General features: G+C 48.3%; 19 non-coding genes across 19 annotated transcripts; 16 read left to right on the top strand and 3 right to left on the bottom strand.

Moving 5' to 3' along the window:
* The first annotated feature begins 56 nt into the window (after positions 1–56).
* LOC135029587 (U1 spliceosomal RNA) lies at positions 57–220 on the top strand. The gene has a single exon (XR_010225704.1). It is a non-coding gene; the product is annotated as a U1 spliceosomal RNA (small nuclear RNA).
* A 4820-nt stretch (positions 221–5040) lies between these two features.
* On the bottom strand, positions 5041–5153 carry LOC135029675 (U5 spliceosomal RNA). The gene has a single exon (XR_010225776.1). It is a non-coding gene; the product is annotated as a U5 spliceosomal RNA (small nuclear RNA).
* Positions 5154–5439: 286 nt separating this feature from the next.
* LOC135029681 (U5 spliceosomal RNA) lies at positions 5440–5556 on the bottom strand. Its single transcript, XR_010225782.1, has one exon. It is a non-coding gene; the product is annotated as a U5 spliceosomal RNA (small nuclear RNA).
* Positions 5557–5826: 270 nt separating this feature from the next.
* LOC135029655 (U5 spliceosomal RNA) lies at positions 5827–5942 on the bottom strand. Its single transcript, XR_010225756.1, has one exon. It is a non-coding gene; the product is annotated as a U5 spliceosomal RNA (small nuclear RNA).
* Positions 5943–6086: 144 nt separating this feature from the next.
* On the top strand, positions 6087–6250 carry LOC135029715 (U1 spliceosomal RNA). The gene has a single exon (XR_010225815.1). It is a non-coding gene; the product is annotated as a U1 spliceosomal RNA (small nuclear RNA).
* A 152-nt stretch (positions 6251–6402) lies between these two features.
* LOC135029599 (U1 spliceosomal RNA) lies at positions 6403–6565 on the top strand. The gene has a single exon (XR_010225713.1). It is a non-coding gene; the product is annotated as a U1 spliceosomal RNA (small nuclear RNA).
* Positions 6566–7239: 674 nt separating this feature from the next.
* LOC135029575 (U1 spliceosomal RNA) lies at positions 7240–7403 on the top strand. Its single transcript, XR_010225693.1, has one exon. It is a non-coding gene; the product is annotated as a U1 spliceosomal RNA (small nuclear RNA).
* Positions 7404–7555: 152 nt separating this feature from the next.
* On the top strand, positions 7556–7718 carry LOC135029530 (U1 spliceosomal RNA). The gene has a single exon (XR_010225656.1). It is a non-coding gene; the product is annotated as a U1 spliceosomal RNA (small nuclear RNA).
* A 671-nt stretch (positions 7719–8389) lies between these two features.
* LOC135029692 (U1 spliceosomal RNA) lies at positions 8390–8553 on the top strand. Its single transcript, XR_010225793.1, has one exon. It is a non-coding gene; the product is annotated as a U1 spliceosomal RNA (small nuclear RNA).
* Positions 8554–8705: 152 nt separating this feature from the next.
* On the top strand, positions 8706–8868 carry LOC135029608 (U1 spliceosomal RNA). Its single transcript, XR_010225719.1, has one exon. It is a non-coding gene; the product is annotated as a U1 spliceosomal RNA (small nuclear RNA).
* Positions 8869–9542: 674 nt separating this feature from the next.
* On the top strand, positions 9543–9705 carry LOC135029497 (U1 spliceosomal RNA). The gene has a single exon (XR_010225624.1). It is a non-coding gene; the product is annotated as a U1 spliceosomal RNA (small nuclear RNA).
* Positions 9706–10677: 972 nt separating this feature from the next.
* On the top strand, positions 10678–10841 carry LOC135029505 (U1 spliceosomal RNA). Its single transcript, XR_010225632.1, has one exon. It is a non-coding gene; the product is annotated as a U1 spliceosomal RNA (small nuclear RNA).
* A 152-nt stretch (positions 10842–10993) lies between these two features.
* On the top strand, positions 10994–11156 carry LOC135029529 (U1 spliceosomal RNA). Its single transcript, XR_010225655.1, has one exon. It is a non-coding gene; the product is annotated as a U1 spliceosomal RNA (small nuclear RNA).
* Positions 11157–11826: 670 nt separating this feature from the next.
* On the top strand, positions 11827–11991 carry LOC135029574 (U1 spliceosomal RNA). Its single transcript, XR_010225692.1, has one exon. It is a non-coding gene; the product is annotated as a U1 spliceosomal RNA (small nuclear RNA).
* A 149-nt stretch (positions 11992–12140) lies between these two features.
* Positions 12141–12303, top strand: LOC135029548 (U1 spliceosomal RNA). The gene has a single exon (XR_010225672.1). It is a non-coding gene; the product is annotated as a U1 spliceosomal RNA (small nuclear RNA).
* A 674-nt stretch (positions 12304–12977) lies between these two features.
* Positions 12978–13141, top strand: LOC135029507 (U1 spliceosomal RNA). Its single transcript, XR_010225634.1, has one exon. It is a non-coding gene; the product is annotated as a U1 spliceosomal RNA (small nuclear RNA).
* Positions 13142–13293: 152 nt separating this feature from the next.
* LOC135029554 (U1 spliceosomal RNA) lies at positions 13294–13456 on the top strand. The gene has a single exon (XR_010225676.1). It is a non-coding gene; the product is annotated as a U1 spliceosomal RNA (small nuclear RNA).
* Positions 13457–14130: 674 nt separating this feature from the next.
* Positions 14131–14294, top strand: LOC135029521 (U1 spliceosomal RNA). Its single transcript, XR_010225647.1, has one exon. It is a non-coding gene; the product is annotated as a U1 spliceosomal RNA (small nuclear RNA).
* Positions 14295–14446: 152 nt separating this feature from the next.
* LOC135029571 (U1 spliceosomal RNA) lies at positions 14447–14609 on the top strand. Its single transcript, XR_010225689.1, has one exon. It is a non-coding gene; the product is annotated as a U1 spliceosomal RNA (small nuclear RNA).
* The last annotated feature ends 3546 nt before the right edge of the window (positions 14610–18155 follow it).

The raw sequence follows: 18155 nt of genomic DNA, 5'->3' as shown, positions 1-18155 counted from the left end.
CTTTACTTGACAGAGATGTGCCTGAGCAGCGGCCCTCCCCAGCCCTATCCCAAATCATACTTATTTTGCATAGGAGATACCATGGTCATGAAGATTGTTCTCCCAGGGTGAGGTTCATTCATTGCATTCTGGGTATGCTGACCCCTGTGATTTCCCCAAATGTGGGAAACTCGACTGCATTATTTGTGGTAGTGGGGGACTGTGTTTGTGCTTTCCTCTGGTCAGCTCTGGTAAAAGTCAGATTTCTTTGTCTCAGATCTTCCTCTAGCCTTGTTCTTCTTTCGAGAGTTCCCTTGTGCTGCCTCAGTTGGATCTCCTTCACTTGACAGGGGGTGCCCGAGCAGCAATCCTCCACAGCTCTAGCCCAACTCCTACTTACCTGCCAGGTGAGATACTATGATCTTCACTGTTAGGGCAATCAGGATGTGGAATTCCCTGCCAGGGAAGGTGGTAATGGCGGACTCTGTAATTGGATTTAAAAAAGGAATGGATACATTTCTGAATGAAAAAGCTATCTAAGGTTATAATACTTAAAATATCAACATGGTTAATCCGGGGGTAACATGAGTTATAGTAGCTAACTAGTCATAAAACATTATTCAGCAAGTATGTAGAATCATCACAACTTAAAACAGGTTGAACACGATGGGCAATTTGCCTCTATTCAACCTCAAAAACTATGTTACTATATGTTACTATATTACTATGTTACTGTAGTATACAGAAAACCAAAATGCAATGAACAGTGATAGTGAGCACTGATGAGGATACTAGAACTGACACTGAGCAGCAAGATGCAGCACTGGACTATTAGTAATGTACTGTAGTATGCTGAGCACCACAATGCAGCACAAGACAATGAGCAGTGATACTGAGCACTGATGAGGATACTACTGAGAACTGACACTGAGCAGGAGAGACACACTACTAGTATTACTGAGCAGCAATAAGTAACCACTGATACTGAGCACTGATATTGAGATTTCCACTGAGAGAACATAGCCACGTCCATTCCGCTCTCTCTTCAAAGCACGAGTAAAAATGGCGGCAACAAGCAGCTCTTTATATGGAATCCGAATCTCGCGAGAATCCGACAGCGGGATGATGACATTTTCCCTTGTTCAGGTTTTCCGAGTCAGGCGGGAACAACCGAGCCTGCCTCGGACCAGTGTAAACAACGTGGAGTTCGTGGGGAATTCGGTTCTCGGAGAACCGAACCCGCTCCTCTCTACCTTATACCCATCAATTTTTTTATTTTCAATCTAAGCCCCTGCAGTTTTCTGTAAGCATCTGCTTCGCTATGATGATCAACAAGTCACAAGGGCAAACACTCAGGGCTTGAGGCGTAGATCTTAGGACCAGCTGCTACAAGCATGGCAGAGGTGTCACTATCACTGGTGACACCCAGAGAGGTGGCGAGGGAGATTGTAATGCAGTGCGCGCAGATAAGCAGCGCAATGGTAAAAAGGAGGCATGGTTTCATAGGTAGGGGCGTGGCCTGGTGGCCTGAATCTACATTTTGTTGCTCCGGGTGTCCCGGGGGTTGGGGGCTGCACCCGGGGACTAGTGTGTGAGCAGTGCTGGCTCCTGCACAGTGAAAGGGCATGGCCACCCAGCATGACGCCTCCCTTCTTGACCATGCTGTAATTGCAGTCGCACTGCAGTTCAGCGTGATCATAAAAAATGGTGTAGCCTCCTGCTGGTGCAGACTGTATGTGCGCGCAGGAAGCCGCCACCATTTTTGTGATCACAGCGGCTGAATGTGATGTCATACAGCCGCTGTGACCACGCCCCCTGTGTCTCCTCCGTTGCAGACCCCATTTTGAAGCCTTGCCCCCGCACCGCTCCATCCCTGACTTGGAAATGGAGTGTTGCTGACCCACCTATCCCCCCCCCGCCCCGATTGACAGGCAGAGGCGATCGCATTCTCTGCGGGGTGCCGCAGAAAATGCAGGCACATGCGTATGCTCTTAGCAATTTTTGCAGTTGGATCGCTTATTGTGATTGCAATCCAACCTGAATCAGGCCCTATTACCTATCACAATGCGCTGCGGGCAGTACAAAATTGGGTTAATATAGGAGAAAAACCCCCAGACCTGTGCTCCTTAACTGTACCTGGTGGCTAGTGGAGCGGCTGCCCAGTAATCAGTGTCCACGCCAGTGCGCACACGGTCCACCCCCTACGGCCACGCTCCCCTTCATCAGCGGCCTCGTGATCCGGAAGGGTGGTGTGTGTGTGACTGACCTTAGGATGAAACCGGACCCTCCGCTGCAGTGACCCAGCAACCAGGGCACGGGAGTATACAGCGCCGCTGGGAGTGATGAAGCTGCAGTAAAGATGTCTATTAGACCTAGCCTGCTGCAGCCCTTGTAGATTCTCATAAAACAAGTTCTTCTTTTCTTGTCAAAATTTATAGCTAAGAATAGGCTGCCTGAGGCAGGCCCCTGTTAAGTGGCCTGCTACTGAAGGCACCAACTACAAACTGAGCTCCCTGTTCATGGAAGCGGGGTTATAGAGGAGAATGCACTGAGCATCTTGGGAACAGTCAAAAGCTTTGAGCCGGTTGGTGCCTCAGATCAAGATCCTACTCTACACCCCAATGTGAATCCTTGTGGAGTCCAGTGTACCCCACAGAAGAAATTAATGTGTCACACCCATTGGCAGCAACCTTAGAATAGCTGCTGACGGGCACAATTGAGAAAGGAAGGGGGGGGGGGGACATTTGAATCCAGCACATAAATGCAATTCAAATATGTAATTTGTACCTTCCTATTTTAAAATATAATGGATGAACCTCACCCTGTGATAACAATCTTCATGATCAAGAGATCTCATATGCAAAATAAGTATGAGTTGGGATAGGGCTGGGGAGGGTGGCTGCTCGGGCAGCCCCTCCCCCGTCAAGTTAAGGAGATTCAACTGAGGAAGCACAAGGGAACTCTCATCTGGGGACAACAACTGCAGGGAGACCACATCTTTTCAGATGAACATGGGAGGGCGGAAGGCTGCCTAATACTGAAGCACCATCAAATATCAAACCATATGCAACATCTAGTACAAGCCTTCCTGGGGGAAGGTCTGCAGCAGACGGATTTGCATACAGTGATGTTATTCAAGCAGTGGGCCAAAGTTGGCTGGAACCCTCATCTGCATATGAAAAGAGAAAAGGGGCGTGCAGGGCATGGCGGCCTTTTGCAGTGCTTGGATGACCCCTAGTTCTCATTAAACACCCCCACCCTCCTTTGGTGTGGGGCTCATGTTGGCCATGCCCCATCCCCTGAAGCATTCAAGCTGATTTCTTGCAGCAGCTGGGCACTGTAACAGCTCCAGAGCTGTTCTGTAAGGCAAGTAAAAGGGTGTGGGCCCTGCAGCACCACCTGTAGTTTGCATTGTGCGTTGGAAGGCACAAAGTAAGCAGACGGGAGGAGAAGTCAGGATAGTGCGCAAGGGCATCCTTTTCTCTTAGTCCGTAGAGGATGCTGGGGTCACATTAAGAACCATGGGGTATAGACGGGATCCGCAAGAGACATGGGCACTTTAAGACTATCAAAGGGTGTGAACTGGCTCCTCCCTCTATGCCCCTCCTCCAGACTCCAGTTATAGGAACTGTGCCCATGGAGACGGACATTTCGAGGAAAGGATTTATTGTTAAACTAAGGTGAGCATCTTACCAGCTCACACCTTAAGCATGCCGCAGAACGTGGCATTCAACAGAACACAAGCCAACGGCATGAACAATTGCAGCAAAAAGCTGACCAGAACCATAACACAACATGTGTATAACCACAAGTAATAACTGCAGACACAGTATGGACTGGGACGGGTGCCCAGCATCCTCTACAGACTAAGAGAAAAGGATTTACCGGTAGGTATTAAAATCCTATTTTCTCATACGACCTAGAGGATGCTGGGGTCACATTAAGAACCATGGGGTTATACCAAAGCTCTTGAACGGGTGGAAGAGTGCGTACGACTCTGCAGCACCGAATGACCCAACTTGAAGTTATCATCGGCCAAGGTATCAAACTTGTAAAACTTAGCAAAAGTGTTTACTAAATAGCTGCTCGGCAAAGTTGCAATGCCGAGACTCCCCGACCAGCTGCCCAGGATGAACCCACCTTTCTAGTAGAATGGGTCTTCACCTAATTCAGCAACGGCAATCCTGCCATGGAATGAGCATGCTGAATCTTACCACAGATCCAGCGCATAATGGTCTACATGGAAGCAGGACACCCAATCCTGTTGGGAGCATACAGGACAAACAGAGCCTCTGTTTTCCTAATCTGAACCGTTCTGGTGACATAAATTTTCAAAGTTCTGACCACAGCCAGAGACTTTGACTCAACGAAGGTGTCAGTGGCCAAAGGCACCATGTGGAAAGATGAACCACCTTCGGCAGAAATTGTTGACGTGTCCTCAATTCTGCTCTATCTTCATGAAAGATCAAATAAAGGCTCTTGTGATACTGCATGGTTTGTACTGTTTTCCATGTGCTCCCAGATCTTTCAAGCAAGTAGCATGGTCAAGAAAGTTCTGTTTGAAAAGAAACAAACATTTACTGTCATTGTTATGCAAATAAACTTACATTAAAGCTAACAAGAAAGCAAACTCGTTCTGTCTTTAAACTGATAAAAGAAACCCCAATAATATGGGCATACCTCCCAACTTTGTCGGCTCGCAAAGAGGGACACACGCGCGGCGAAGTCGCGCGCGCTCCCAAAAAGGGTGTGGCCTAGGTAAAAGGGGGCGTGGCTTCGCGGGAGGACCCGCGATCGCGAGTCACGCCCCCGTTTTCGGCACTGAGCGGGCATGCCCAGCGCTCTGTGAGCCGCTGGCATGCCACCTCTCCCTCTGACTTCAGTGAATAGACGCTGTGCGCATGCGCACAGCGTCTATTCACCGCTGCTCTGCTAAGCAGGGCAGCGACAGACAGAGCCTCTCAATTGTCCTCCCCACCGCGGGACACTGCGGCCCGCAGGTGGGACAGCGGGACAGTCCCCAAAAAATGGGACTGTTCCGCGAAAATCGGGACAGTTGGGAGGTATGATATGGGGCATGCAAAAATTGAGATAAAACTCAGTTTTGCTCCTCTCCACGGAAATCTTTAGTAAAAGGCGAAAGATTTGTTCGTTCTGAAGAGAAACCAGAGCATGACCAAGATTCCACCTGTCGCCTGAGTGCCATGCCAGCAGTCCTCATTCAGCTCAAAGTGAGCACCCAATTTGAAAGAAAGAAAGCAGATTTCTCACCAGGCTTCCCCTTGCTATAAACATGGTTTGTACTCTTTTCCATGTGCTCCCAGATCTTTCAAGCAATTAGTATGGTCAAGAAAGTTCTGCTTGAAAAGAAACAGACATTTATTGTCATTGTTATGCAAATAAACTTACATTAAAGCTAACAAGAAAGCACACTCGTTCTGTCTTTAAACTGATAAAAGAAACCCCAATAATATGGGGCATGCAAAAATTGAGATAAAATTCAGTTTTGCTCCTCTCCACGGATAATCTTTAATAAAAGGCGAAAGATTTGTTCGTTCTGAAGAGAAACCAGAGCATGACCAAGATTCCACCTGTCGCCTGAGTGCTGTGCCAGCAGTCCTCATTCAGATCAAAGTGAGCGCCCAATTTGAAAGAAAGCAGATTTCTCACCTGGCTTCTCCTTGCTATAAGCATGGTTTGTACTGTATTCCATGTGCTCCCAGATCTTTAAAGCAAGTAGCATGGTCAAGAAAGTTCTGTTTGAACATAAATAAACATTTACTGTCATTTCTATGCAAATGAGCTTACATTAAAGCACACTCATTCTATCTTTAAACCGGTAAAAGAAACCCCAAAAAGATGGGGCATGCAAAAATTGAGATAAAACTCGGTTTTGCTCCTCTCCACGGAAATCTTTAGTAAGAGGCGAAAGATTTGTTCGTTCTGAAGAGAAACCAGAGCATGACCAAGATTTTTATCTGAAAATATGTGTTCTCCCTGCAGTTGTTGTCCCCAGATGAGAGTTCCCTTGTGCTGCCTCAGCTGAATCTCCTTTACTTGACAGAGATGTGCCTGAGCAGCGGCCCTCCCCAGCCCTATCCCAAATCATACTTATTTTGCATAGGCGATACCATGGTCATGAAGATTGTTCTCCCAGGGTGAGGTTCATTCATTGCATTCTGGGTATGCTGACCCCTGTGATTTCCCCAAATGTGGGAAACTCGACTGCATTATTTGTGGTAGTGGGGGACTGTGTTTGTGCTTTCCTCTGGTCAGCTCTGGTAAAAGTCAGATTTATTTGTCTCAGATCTTCCTCTAGCCTTGTTCTTCTTTCGAGAGTTCCCTTGTGCTGCCTCAGTTGGATCTCTTTCACTTGACAGGGGGGTGCCCGAGTAGCGACCCTCCCCAGCTCTAGCCCAACTCCTACTTACCTGCCAGGTGAGATACTATGATCATGAAGGTGCTTCTCCCAGGGCAAGGCTCACCCATTGCACTCTGGGTGTGGTGCCCCTGCGATTTCCCCAAATGTGGGAAGCTTGACTGCATAATTTGTGTTTCCCCTGGTCGGCTCTCGTATAATTCAGATCTCTTTGTCTCAGGTCTCTCTCCAGCCTAGTTTGCTGTCTGTTTCCACTTCTTTTTTCATGAGCCCCTCCCTTTTATACCCTTGTGCACTATCCTGACTTCTCCTCTTGTCTGCTTACTTTGTGCCTTCCAATGCACAATGCAAACTACTGGTAGTGCTGCAGGGCCCACACCCTTTTACTTGCCGTACAGAGCAGCTCTGGAGCTGTTACAGTGCCCAGCTGCTGCAAGAAATCAGCTTGAATGCTTCAGGGGCTGGGGCATAGCCAACATGAGCCCCACACCGAAGGAGGGTGGAGGTGTTTAATGCGAACTAGGGGTCATCCAAGCGCCGCAAAAGGCCGCTATGCCCTACACGCCCCTTTTCTCTTTTCATATGCAGACGAGGGTTGAAGCCAACTTTGACCCACTGCTTGGATGACATCACCGTATGCAAATCCATCTGCTGCAGGCCTTCCCCCAGGAATGCTTGCACTAGTTGTTGCATTTGGTTTGTTGTTTGGGGGTGCTTCATTATTAGGCAGCCTTCTGCCCTCCCATGTTCATCTGAAAATATGTGTTCTCCCTGCAGTTGTTGTCCCCAGATGAGAGTTCCCTTGTGCTGCCTCAGTTGAATCTCCTTTACTTGACAGAGATGTGCCTGAGCAGCGGCCCTCCCCAGCCCTATCCCAAATCATACTTATTTTGCATAGGAGATACCATGGTCATGAAGATTGTTCTCCCAGGGTGAGGTTCATTCATTGCATTCTGGGTATGCTGACCCCTGTGATTTCCCCAAATGTGGGAAACTCGACTGCATTATTTGTGGTAGTGGGGGACTGTGTTTGTGCTTTCCTCTGGTCAGCTCTGGTAAAAGTCAGATTTATTTGTCTCAGATCTTCCTCTAGCCTTGTTCTTCTTTCGAGAGTTCCCTTGTGCTGCCTCAGTTGAATCTCCTTCACTTGACAGGGGGGTACCCGAGCAGCGACCCTCCCCAGCTCTAGCCCAACTTCTACTTACCTGGCAGGTGAGATACTATGATCATGTAGGTGCTTCTCCCAGGGCAAGGCTCACCCATTGCACTCTGGGTGTGCTGCTCCTGCGATTTCCCCAAATGTGGGAAACTTGACTGCATAATTTGTGTTTCCCCTGGTCGGCTCTCGTATAATTCAGATCTCTTTGTCTCAGGTCTCTCTCCAGCCTAGTTTGCTGTCTGTTTCAACTTCTCTTTTCTTGAGCCGCTCCCTTCTATGCCCTTGCGCACTATCCTGACTTCTCCCGTCTGCTTACTTTGTGCCTTCCAATGCACAATGCAAACTACAGGTAGTGCTGCAGGGCCCACACCCTTTTACTTGCCGTTCAGAGCAGCTCTGGAGCTGTTACAGTGCCCAGCTGCTGCAAGAAATCAGCTTGAATGCTTCAGGGGCTGGGGCATAGCCAACATGAGCCCCACACCGAAGGAGGGTGGAGGTGTTTAATGCGAACTAGGGGTCATCCAAGCGCCGCAAAAGGCCGCCATGCCCTGCACGCCCCTTTTCTCTTTTCATATGCAGACGAGGGTTGAAGCCAACTTTGACCCACTGCTTGGATGACATCACCATATGCAAATCCATCTGCTGCAGGCCTTCCCCCAGGAATGCTTGTACTAGTTGTTGCATTTGGTTTGTTGTTTGGGGGTGCTTCAGTATTAGGCTGCCTTCTGCCCTCCCATGTTTATCTGAAAATATGTGTTCTCCCTGCAGTTGTTGTCCCCAGATGAGAGTTCCCTTGTGCTGCCTCAGTTGAATCTCCTTTACTTGACAGAGATGTGCCTGAGCAGCGGCCCTCCCCAGCCCTATCCCAAATCATACTTATTTTGCATAGGCGATACCATGGTCATGAAGATTGTTCTCCCAGGGTGAGGTTCATTCATTGCATTCTGGGTATGCTGACCCCTGTGATTTCCCCAAATGTGGGAAACTCAACTGCATTATTTGTGGTAGTGGGGGACTGTGTTTGTGCTTTCCTCTGGACAGCTCTGGTAAAAGTCAGATTTATTTGTCTCAGATCTTCCTCTAGCCTTGTTCTTCTTTCTAGAGTTCCCTTGTGCTGCCTCAGTTGGATCTCTTTCACTTGACAGGGGGGTGCCCGAGCAGCGACCCTCCCCAGCTCTAGCCCAACTCCTACTTACTTGCCAGGTGAGATACTATGATCATGAAGGTGCTTCTCCCAGGGCAAGGCTCACCCATTGCACTCTGGGTGTGGTGCCCCTGCGATTTCCCCAAATGTGGGAAGCTTGACTGCATAATTTGTGTTTCCCCTGGTCGGCTCTCGTATAATTCAGATCTCTTTGTCTCAGGTCTCTCTCCAGCCTAGTTTGCTGTCTGTTTCCACTTCTTTTTTCATGAGCCCCTCCCTTTTATACCCTTGTGCACTATCCTGACTTCTCCTCCTGTCTGCTTACTTTGTGCCTTCCAATGCACAATGCAAACTACAGGTAGTGCTGTAGGGCCCACACCCTTTTACTTGCCGTACAGAGCAGCTCTGGAGCTGTTACAGTGCCCAGCTACTGCAAGAAATCAGCTTGAATGCTTCAGGGGCTGGGGCACAGCCAACATGAGCCCCACACCGAAGGAGGGTGGAGGTGTTTAATGTGAACTAGGGGTCATCCAAGCGCCGCAAAAGGCCGCCATGCCCTGCACGCCCCTTTTCTCTTTTCATATGCAGACGAGGGTTGAAGCCAACTTTGACCCACTGCTTGGATGACATCACCGTATGCAAATCCATCTGCTGCAGGCCTTCCCCCAGGAATGCTTGCACTAGTTGTTGCATTTGGTTTGTTGTTTGGGGGTGCTTCAGTATTAGGCAGCCTTCTGCCCTCCCATGTTCATCTGAAAATATGTGTTCTCCCTGCAGTTGTTGTCCCCAGATGAGAGTTCCCTTGTGCTGCCTCAGTTGAATCTCCTTTACTTGACAGAGATGTGCCTGAGCAGCGGCCCTCCCCAGCCCTATCCCAAATCATACTTATTTTGCATAGGAGATACCATGGTCATGAAGATTGTTCTCCCAGGGTGAGGTTCATTCATTGCATTCTGGGTATGCTGACCCCTGTGATTTCCAAAATGTGGGAAACTCGACTGCATTATTTGTGGTAGTGGGGGACTGTGTTTGTGCTTTCCTCTGGTCAGCTCTGGTAAAAGTCAGATTTATTTGTCTCAGATCTTCCTCTAGCCTTGTTCTTCTTTCGAGAGTTTCCTTGTGCTGCCTCAGTTGGATCTCTTTCACTTGACAGAGGGGTGCCCGAGCAGCGACCCTCCCCAGCTCTAGCCCAACTCCTACTTACCTGCCAGGTGAGATACTATGATCATGAAGGTGCTTCTCCCAGGGCAAGGCTCACCCATTGCACTCTGATTTCCCCAAATGTGGGAAGCTTGACTGCATAATTTGTGTTTCCCCTGGTCGGCTCTCGTATAATTCAGATCTCTTTGTCTCAGGTCTCTCTCCAGCCTAGTTTGCTGTCTGTTTCCACTTCTTTTTTCATGAGCCCCTCCCTTTTATACCCTTGTGCACTATCCTGACTTCTCCTCCTGTCTGCTTACTTTGTGCCTTCCAATGCACAATGCAAACTACAGGTAGTGCTGCAGGGCCCACACCCTTTTACTTGCCGTACAGAGCAGCTCTGGAGCTGTTACAGTGCCCAGCTGCTGCAAGAAATCAGCTTGAATGCTTCAGGGGCTGGGGCATAGCCAACATGAGCCCCACACCGAAGGAGGGTGGAGGTGTTTAATGCGAACTAGGGGTCATCCAAGCGCCGCAAAAGGCCGCCATGCCCTGCACGCCCCTTTTCTCTTTTCATATGCAGACGAGGGTTGAAGCCAACTTTGACCCACTGCTTGGATGACATCACCGTATGCAAATCCATCTGCTGCAGGCCTTCCCCCAGGAATGCTTGCACTAGTTGTTGCATTTGGTTTGTTGTTTGGGGGTGCTTCAGTATTAGGCAGCCTTCTGCCCTCCCATGTTCATCTGAAAATATGTGTTCTCCCTGCAGTTGTTGTCCCCAGATGAGAGTTCCCTTGTGCTGCCTCAGTTGAATCTCCTTTACTTGACAGAGATGTGCCTGAGCAGCGGCCCTCCCCAGCCCTATCCCAAATCATACTTATTTTGCATAGGAGATACCATGGTCATGAAGATTGTTCTCCCACGGTGAGGTTCATTCATTGCATTCTGGGTATGCTGACCCCTGTGATTTCCCCAAATGTGGGAAACTCGACTGCTTTATTTGTGGTAGTGGGGGACTGTGTTTGTGCTTTCCTCTGGTCAGCTCTGGTAAAAGTCAGATTTCTTTGTCTCAGATCTTCCTTTAGCCTTGTTCTTCTTTCGAGAGTTCCCTTGTGCTGCCTCAGTTGGATCTCCTTCACTTGACAGGGGGGTACCCGAGCAGCGACCCTCCCCAGCTCTAGCCCAACTTCTACTTACCTGGCAGGTGAGATACTATGATCATGTAGGTGCTTCTCCCAGGGCAAGGCTCACCCATTGCACTCTGGGTGTGCTGCTCCTGCGATTTCCCCAAATGTGGGAAACTTGACTGCATAATTTGTGTTTCCCCTGGTCGGCTCTCGTATAATTCAGATCTCTTTGTCTCAGGTCTCTCTCCAGCCTAGTTTGCTGTCTGTTTCAACTTCTCTTTTCTTGAGCCGCTCCCTTCTATGCCCTTGCGCACTATCCTGACTTCTCCCGTCTGCTTACTTTGTGCCTTCCAATGCACAATGCAAACTACAGGTAGTGCTGCAGGGCCCACACCCTTTTACTTGCCGTTCAGAGCAGCTCTGGAGCTGTTACAGTGCCCAGCTGCTGCAATAAATCAGCTTGAATGCTTCAGGGGATGGGGCATGGCCAACATGAGCCCCACACCAAAGGAGGGTGGGGTGTTTAATGCGAACTAGGGGTCATCCAAGCACCGCAAAAGGCCGCCATGCCCTGCACGCCCCTTTTCTCTTTTCATATGCAGATGAGGGTTGAAGCCAACTTTGACCCACTGCTTGGATGACATCACCGTATGCAAATCCGTCTTCTGCAGAACTTCCCCCAGGAATGCTTGCACTAGTTGTTGCATTTGGTTTGTTGTTTGGGGGTGCTTCAGTATTAGGCAGCCTTCTGCCCTCCCATGTTCATCTGAAAATATGTGTTCTCCCTGCAGTTGTTGTCCCCAGATGAGAGTTCCCTTGTGCTGCCTCAGTTGAATCTCCTTTACTTGACAGAGATGTGCATGAGCAGCGGCCCTCCCCAGCCCTATCCCAAATCAGACTTATTTTGCATAGGAGATACCATGGTCATGAAGATTACTCTCCCAGGGTGAGGTTCATTCATTGCATTCTGGGTATGCTGACCCCTGTGATTTCCCCAAATGTGGGAAACGCGACTGCTTTATTTGTTGGTAGTGGGGGACTGTGTTTGTGTTTTCCTCTGATCTCTGGTAAAAGTCAGATTTCTTTGTTTCAGATCTTCCTCTAGCCTTGTTCTTCTTTCGAGAGTTTCCTTGTGCTGCCTCAGTTGGATCTCCTTCACTTGACAGGGGGGTGCCCGAGCAGCGACCCTCCCCAGCTCTAGCCCAACTCCTACTTACCTGCCAGGTGAGATACTATGATCATGAAGGTGCTTCTCCCAGGGCAAGGCTCACCCATTGCACTCTGGGTGTGCTGCCCCTGCGATTTCCCCAAATGTGGGAAACTTGACTGCATAATTTGTGTTTCCCCTGGTCAGGTCTCGTATAATTCAGATCTCTTTGTCTCAGGTCTCTCTCCAGCCTAGTTTGCTGTCTGTTTCCACTTCTCTTTTCTTGAGCCGCTCCCTTCTATGCCCTTGCGCACTATCCTGACTTCTCCTCCTTTCTGCTTACTTTGTGCCTTCCAACGCACAATGCGAACTACAGGTAGTGCTGCAGGGCCCACACCCTTTTACTTGCCTTACAGAGCAGCTCTGGAGCTGTTACAGTGCCCAGCTGCTGCAAGAAATCAGCTTGAATGCTTCAGGGGCTGGGGCATAGCCAACATGAGCCCTACACCGAAGGAGGGTGGAGGTGTTTAATGCAAACTAGGGGTCAGCCAAGTGCCGCAAAAGGCCACCATGCCCTGCACGCCCCTTTTCTCTTTTCATATGCAGACGAGGGTTGAAGCCAACTTTGACCCACTGCTTGGATGACATCACCATATGCAAATCTATCTGCTGCAGGCCATCCCCCAGGAATGCTTGCACTAGTTGTTGCATTTGGTTTGTTGTTTGGGGGTGCTTCAGTATTAGGCAGCCTTCTGCCCTCCCATGTTCATCTGAAAATATGTGTTCTCCCTGCAGTTGTTGTCCCCAGATGAGAGTTCCCTTGTGCTGCCTCAGTTGAATCTCCTTTACTTGACAGAGATGTGCCTGAGCAGCGGCCCTCCCCAGCCATATCCCAAATCATACTTATTTTGCATAGGAGATACCATTGTTATGAAGATTGTTCTCCCAGGGTGCGGTTCATTCATTGCACTCTGGGTATGCTGACCCCTGTGATTTCCCCAAATGTGGGAAACTCGACTGCATTATTTGTGGTAGTGGTGGACTGTGTTTGTGCTTTCCTCTGGTCAGCTCTGGTAAAAGTCAGATTTCTTTGTCTCAGATCTTCCTCTAGCCTTGTTCTTCTTTCGAGAGTTCCTTTGTGCTGCCTCAGTTGGATCTCCTTCACTTGACAGGGGGGTGCCCGAGCAGCGACCCTCCCCAGCTCTAGCCCAACTCCTACTTACCTGCCAGGTGAGATACTATGATCATGAAGGTGCTTCTCCCAGGGCAAGGCTCACCCATTGCACTCTGGGTGTGCTGCTCCTGCGATTTCCCCAAATGTGGGAAACTTGACTGCATAATTTGTGTTTCCCCTGGTCAGGTCTCGTATAATTCAGATCTCTTTGTCTCAGGTCTCTCTCCAGCCTAGTTTGCTGTCTGTTTCCACTTCTCTTTTCTTCAGCAGCTCCCTTCTATGCCCTTGTGCACTATCCTGACTTCTCCTCCTTTCTGCTTACTTTGTGCCTTCCAACGCACAATGCGAACTACAGGTAGTGCTGCAGGGCCCACAACCTTTTACTTGCCTTACAGAACAGCTCTGGAGCTGTTACAGTGCCCAGCTGCTGCAAGAAATCAGCTTGAATGCTTCATGGGATGGGGCATGGCCAACATGAGCCCCACACCAAAGGAGGGTGGGGGTGTTTAATGCGATCTAGGGGTCATCCAAGCAGCGCAAAAGGCCGCCATGCCCTGCACGCCCCTTTTCTCTTTTCATATGCAGATGAGGGTTGAAGCCAGCTTTGACCCACTGCTTGGATAACATCACCATATGCAAATCCATCTGCTGCAGGCCTTCCCCCAGGAATGCTTGCACTAGTTGTTGCATTTGGTTTGTTGTTTGGGGGTGCTTCAGTATTAGGCAGCCTTCTGCCCTCCCATGTTCATCTGAAAATATGTGTTCTCCCTGCAGTTGTTGTCCCCAGATGAGAGTTCCCTTGTGCTGCCTCAGTTGAATTAACTTTACTTGACAGAGATGTGCCTGAGCAGCGGCCCTCCCCAGCCCTATCCCAAATCATACTTATTTTGCATAGGAGACACCATGGTCATGAAGATTGTTCACCCAGGGTGAGGTTCATTCATTGCATTCTGGGTATGCTGACCCCTGTGATTTCCCCAAATGTGGGAAACTCGCCTGCATTATTTGTGGTAGTGGGGGACTGTGTTTGTGTTTTCCGCTGGTCAGCTCTGGTAAAAGTCAGATTTCTTTGTCTCAGATCTTCCTCTAGCCTTGTTCTTCTTTCGAGAGTTCCATTGTGCTGCCTCAGTTGGATCTCCTTCACTTGACAGGGGGGTGCCCGAGCAGCGACCCTCCCCAGCTCTAGCCCAACTCCTACTTACCTGCCAGGTGAGATACTATGATCTTGAAGGTGCTTCTCCCAGGGCAAGGCTCACCCATTGCACTCTGGGTGTGCTGCCCCTGCGATTTCCCCAAATGTGGGAAACTTGACTGCATAATTTGTGTTTCCCCTGGTCGGCTCTCGTATAATTCAGATCTCTTTGTCTCAGGTCTCTCTCCAGCCTAGTTTGCTGTCTGTTTCCACTTCTCTTTTCTTGAGCCGCTCCCTTCTATGCCCTTGCGCACTATCCTGACTTCTCCCGTCTGATTACTTTGTGCCTTCCAACGCACAATGCGAACTACAGGTAGTGCTGCAGGGCCCACACCCTTTTATTTGCCTTACAGAGCAGCTCTGGAGCTGTTACAGTGCCCAGCTGCTGCAAGAAATCAGCTTGAATGCTTCAGGGGCTGGGGCATAGTCAACATGAGCCCCACACCGAAGGAGGGTGGAGGTGTTTAATGCGAACTAGGGGTCATCCAAGCGCCGCAAAAGGCCGCCATGCCCTGCATAACCCTTTTCTCTTTTCATATGCAGATGAGGGTTCCAGCCAACTTTGGCCCACTGCTTGGATGACATCACCGTATGCAAATTCGTCTCCTGCAGACCTTCCCCCAGGAATGCTTGTACTAGTTATTGCATATGGTTTGATATTTGATGGTGCTTCAGTATTAGGCAGCCTTCCGCCCTCCCATGTTCATCTGAAAAGATGTGGTCTCCCTGCAGTTGTTGTCCCCAGACGAGAGTTCCCTTGTGCTTCCTCAGTTGAATCTCCTTAACTTGACGGGGGAGGGGCTGCCCGAGCAGCCACCCTCCCCAGCCCTATCCCAACTCATACTTATTTTGCATATGAGATCTCTATATCATGAAGATTGTTCTCACAGGGTGAGGTTCATCCATTATATTTTAAAATAGGAAGGTTCAAATTACATATTTGAATTGCATCTATGTGCTGGATTCAAATGTCCCCCCCCTTCCTTTCTCAATTGTGCCCGTCAGCAGCTATTCTAAGGTTGCTGCCAATGGGTGTGACACATTAATTTCTTCTGTGGGGTACACTGGACTCCACAAGGATTCACATTGGGGTGTAGAGTAGGATCTTGATCTGAGGCACCAACCGGCTCAAAGCTTTTGACTGTTCCCAAGATGCTCAGCGCATTCTCCTCTATAACCCCGCTTCCATGAACAGGGAGCTCAGTTTGTAGTTGTTGCCTTCAGTAGCAGGCCACTTAACAGGGGCCTGCCTCAAGCAGCCTATTCTTAGCTATTAATTTTGACAAGAAAAGAAGAACTTTTTTTATGAGAATCTACAAGGGCTGCAGCAGGCTAGGTCTAATAGACATCTTTACTGCAGCTTCATCACTCCCAGCGGCACTGTATACTCCCGTGCCCTGGTTGCTGGGTCACTGCAGCGGAGGCTCCGGTTTCTTCCTAAGGTCAGTCACACACAATGTAACACCCCGGTATAACAAGTGTGTAAACTATGTGGAACAGGTCAGGGATACCTTGATGGACTATTCCTCCTTCAGCAGCAGCTCTTCTCTATTCCTGGCAGAGAGGCAAGGTTTCCCCAGACACAAAGAAAGGCAGGCAGGGCTTTGTATGAAAGAATAAATGGTTTACCACATAACTCAGAAAAGGAACTGATTACAGTAGGGAAGGGAAAGATTTGATTCAAGCAACTTAAACACAGACACCATATACACTTTAAGTCATTACACAAATGGTAATATAACTAAATCTGAGATTAATACTATGTTGCTTAGTAATAGAAATCAACTTATGCAGACAATATTTAAGTCCCAGATAACATTGGTGTCACTGCAGGGAGTCTCTATGTGCACGTTGGGGCCCGGTTATGTTGTTACATAGTTATATGCAGCTATTGTCTCCTTTAGCTGTGAACAAAATATTGTAGCTCTGTGTAGTAAAGATGATTGTTTAAAACAAACTGGAGCTGCTTCCCATGTAAATCGCTGCATAGGTATAGTAAATATAGGATAATGTCCTTTGCAGTGGAGTAGGTTTCATTATAAATATGGATTTATCTCACCCAGTCAATAGATGTTTCTGAGGCAGTTTCCCCTCAGATGTAGGCCAGTCAGCATTGGTATAAAGGCTTTATACTCTCCTGTCTCTGACACTTGCTGTGCACTCTCTTGGCTGAGAGTGTCATGGCGTTCTTACTTGTTAATTGCTGCACTTCCACTGCTGTATTTTGCACTACTGCTTACTCTCTCATGCAATTTTCAGCTTATTTGTCTCCCCTCTCTCAGCTGCTCATCTCTGCGTAATGGCGTCGCCAGCTCTTTCCTCACCATGGCTCCAACTGACTTCTCAAACTGCTGTTCAATTTTCTTTTAAATAAACTTTATTTAAAATGGCACAGGCAACTACACTGTTGTCAAAAATGTCCTTGTTGTTATGGGATATCACACGTGCCCCCCCCCCCAAAAACATGCGTGTCCTCACGCATTTTGGTTTTATCCCTATATAAACTTCTCACTATATCCAGTCACATTCATTAGTGAACACAGATTATGTCTGAAACATTAACATTTATCAACATTTTTAACATCAGTATCTGATAGGTATAATTCCTTTTGTGCTATAGTACATTAACACATGCTCCTGGAGCAATCGGTTGAAATCTGGACAGTATATGGTCTTGAAAAGTTTGTCTAGGAAACCTCAACCCCCCTGCCATGGATGAGTATTGAACTCTTTCTAAACTGTCTTTGGGACATGCTGTACAAAACTGCAGCTGACTATGGTGGTTTTCTGTTTTGCAAGCCCTAGTCTTCTTGCCTCCTTGTCGGTGACAAACCACCTTAGTCTGCTGTAAATACATTTTATGAGCCTCTTCCATTCCATCTTGGGATTCAGTATCACAGCTGGTTTGGGACAATGGATTCTGGAGAGAAAGAGGCAGCAAGGTTCTTCTTACAGAACAGGTTGGACAGTTTCGGCACCATCTCTTGATGTCTTCCCTCATTTCAACCCAAAAGAACTTTTTCCAGATGCTTGTTTCCATCCTTTTGCACCCAGGGTGACCTGACTTGTCGTGATATTCTTCAAGCACATAACAAGCACTTTGTCTTGGAATTACAAGTTGACTGATCCTATAATGAGTATTAGGATCCACACTACATCGAACCAACTGTCCTTTCTCTTCAAACAGCCTTTCTCGCTGTCTCAACAACTTCAGGAGTTCTGGCGAGGATTCTTGCCTTTGTCGCTTGGTCAGGTATTTCCCAATCTTCAGTAAGGCTTTGAGGTGTCTTATCATCTGACTTTTATCTTGCAGGTGGTCAAAACTGGTTCCTTGAATAGGTTGCTCACAGTTTCTAGAACTGGATGCTATATTATTCATGCCTAACATTGAAGCATTCTTTCGGATAATCTGGACACTGGAGATGGGCATTTCTATCATTATTTGGCTAGCCTTATTTTTTTCATGTTCCTCTCTTACAGATAATTCTGTTATCATTCTTCCCTTTTGTTTGGCTATCCCAGGTTGAAGGCCTTGTTTCTCCTGGAGCTTGTCAGTTTGAAACTCTCCTTGGAGTGCTGCTACGAGCTCCTCACAGCAGTTCCGCAACACATTCATGCCCACTATCACTGGAGGCAATCCATCATCTTGGGCAGTGGTGATGATGAAGCCTTGCTGTGGTAGCACTGTTCGTCCGATTTGAATTTCAGCTT

Source organism: Pseudophryne corroboree, unplaced genomic scaffold, assembly GCF_028390025.1.
Source record: "Pseudophryne corroboree isolate aPseCor3 unplaced genomic scaffold, aPseCor3.hap2 scaffold_490, whole genome shotgun sequence".
NCBI lineage: Eukaryota > Metazoa > Chordata > Amphibia > Anura > Myobatrachidae > Pseudophryne > Pseudophryne corroboree.
This window is presented reverse-complemented; position numbering and strand designations above follow the sequence as displayed.